Here is a 2,775-nt window from a genome sequence, read left to right as displayed (position 1 = left end):
GCCAGTTTAAGTCAGATATGGCAACTTTCTTCTTTGCCCACTGCTTAGAACAATAACAGTGACACTAGTGGATAATAAACTGTCTTCCAGGCACTTCTCAAAGTGATTTACATGTACTATCTTATTTAATCATCATTACAATCCTATGAGTAGGCATGATTATTCCCTTTCTACAGATGAGGCAGATTTGGCTGTAGAGAGCTTAAGTAGCTTAAGCAAGATGTCATGGCTAACAGTAAGTGGCAAAGTTGGATATTGAACCTGGCAGTGTAATTCCAGAACATGTATCTTTAGCAGCTACATACTGTCGCACTTGAGAAGTGAATTGAAGTGCCAGGCCTTGGCACCATGGTGGAGGGGAGTTTGGTTCACAAGGATGTACTCAACGACAGGACAGAGGGCAAAACAGCCCTTTGAGAAAAAACTCCTCGCTGATGACTGGGCTGAGACAGAGCTGCCTCTGTGACTATGCTCTAGTTAGTTTTCTCAGAGGTGTGGTCCTTTGAAGTTGTACTGGGCCTTAGGGTCCACAAGTTGAAATGACCATCCTTGGCTCCTGCACCAAGTCCTCCTCACTGCTTGCCTTGGTAATTTTGGCTTGGCAGTTTCTGAACAATTGATAGGGTGGGCTGGGGCGTTTCTCCTCAGAGGGCTTTGCTCCTGGGAGGGTTCAGTGGCCTTTTCCCCACTTTCTGTTGCTTAGCACATCCCTGCCCTAAGGTGCCGTAGTGCAAATTACGAACACTGATGGAATCCCAGGGCACAAACCAATCATATGCAACATGTCATGTTACCCAATTAGTTTAAGGAATTGAAGGAATTAAACAGTCTTTTCCAGGCATTGCTTTTAACTCCCCTTCTAGCACAGGCCATCATCATCGCCAATGCTTTGGAACAATTCTCTTTTCTTCTTAGTGCACTCAACTGGCTAGACTTAGCTTGAGCACCTCCTTTCAGGTTTCCTCAGTCATTTATGAAGTGGTGACAACTTCCTCTCGGAGCCACAGATACATACCTTTGTTCCATGGACCAAGTTGTTCTGCCCATAGATCTGTCAGATCTTTCATTCAGAACAGTCATTCTGACTGAGGCAAGCTGGAATTCAGGCAGGAAGGAGGGGATCGGGGGAAACTAAGTTTCCCTGAGGGGCCTGGATGAGGCAAATTTTGACTCTGTAAGAAGCAGGTTCTGGGAGAAGCATGCCATCTAGCTTCAAGTTTGGTCTCAATATCCCTGTCAGTGGCTCTGTTAGAAGACGCTGGGCAGGGCTGAGGAATTTGGGGACATTTTATTGTTCTCAGCATTAGATGAGATTTTGGCCAATTACGCAGGGAGATAGCAGTTAGAGATGACAATCGGAAAATGAGAAACAGAGATTTAGGCTCCAGCTGGGCCCCACTTCCCACAGAGAGTCAGGGAGGCAGGTAACTGGACAAAAGATCAGTTCAGCAGACGAGCCACATAATAACATGGTTAGAGAGAAAGCTGCTTCCTGATCAGTGGCCAAGAGAGGACTGGATTAATCCTCAAGCTTAATGAAGGACGGGAGAAACAGATCCACCCTCCACTTTCAGAGAATAGGAGCAAGATCTCTTTGATCCAAAGGCTGGGTTGGGCTGAGTCCACATCTGGAGGAAAACAGGCAGGAGGCCAGGAATGGACAGTCTCCAGCTCACACTCTGTGAATCCAAAAGGACTCTCTGAGCAGCCAGCCTTCTCTTCAGATGCACAAACTCAGTGTCCCACAGTCTCACTCGGAAACTAAGCCAGAAATTTCTGAGTCCAGTTCCATAAACCCCCTAGCTCTCTCTTCCCCTTTCCTTGTCCTTGGTTTAATGCTTTCCTGGGGAACTTATTCCTTGCACTCTGGATTTGGGTCTACGTATTTGAATTTTTTTTGGAACGTAGACCGTCTCTGAAAATGCTTGAGCTTCTTCTCTGGGACCTCTCCATTTCTCCACATCTTTTTTCTTCAGAGTTGGCAGTTTCTCCCCAAGTTACCCAGCTCACCTCAGACTTGAGTTGCTGTCTCCCCTGGGGTGATCACTACAGCATTCTAATTATCTTTGATGACAATTCCTCCTTGCACCTCGATACTGGGATGGCATTTCAACCAGTATTCTCCAAGAACAAATCACCTTTATTTCTAAAACTGCTGTGTTCCTTATTTCTATTCATCACTTATTACACCTTCTATTCTTTTCTCCTTTTATTATCAAATATCAAATCAAAATCATACTGAATGTATCTGAATAAAAGTTCTTACATTGGTTCCCTATTTTACAACTCAACCACTGTTGTGTAGCCCAAATTATCTCTCATTTAAATAGTCGCCAGTCCCTTCTGATGAATTTCCTGCATCTCTGTTTAGAACCCCTCCCCTAATTAATCTTTCATAGAACTGCCTGATTAATATTTATGCAACAAATCACTGGTTATATAATTTTCCTGCTTAAATATCCAATGCCATTATTCTCTGATATTTATTAAATCACTACCCATTCCTAAATACTCATTATCTGCCTGGAAACCTAATGTGGAAAAAGATATAATCCTGGGAGTGTCCTCCAGTATCATTTCTCAGACTCACTCTCTTATTTCCCTCTAGATCAATACCCCATCAATTCTCCACCATCACCACTGTATAGCACACCAACTTCTACACAGCAGGGAAAATGTTAAGTTTTTTAAGTCAAGACTGACATTCCCATCCTCAGCTACCTCTGTGTGGTGAAGAAAATCCGGCTCCTGGAATCAAAACACTGCTCCTGACTC

The sequence above is a fragment of the Equus quagga genome, chromosome 3 (assembly GCF_021613505.1).
Source record: "Equus quagga isolate Etosha38 chromosome 3, UCLA_HA_Equagga_1.0, whole genome shotgun sequence".
Lineage (NCBI taxonomy): Eukaryota > Metazoa > Chordata > Mammalia > Perissodactyla > Equidae > Equus > Equus quagga.
Note: the sequence above shows the minus strand (reverse complement) of the source record.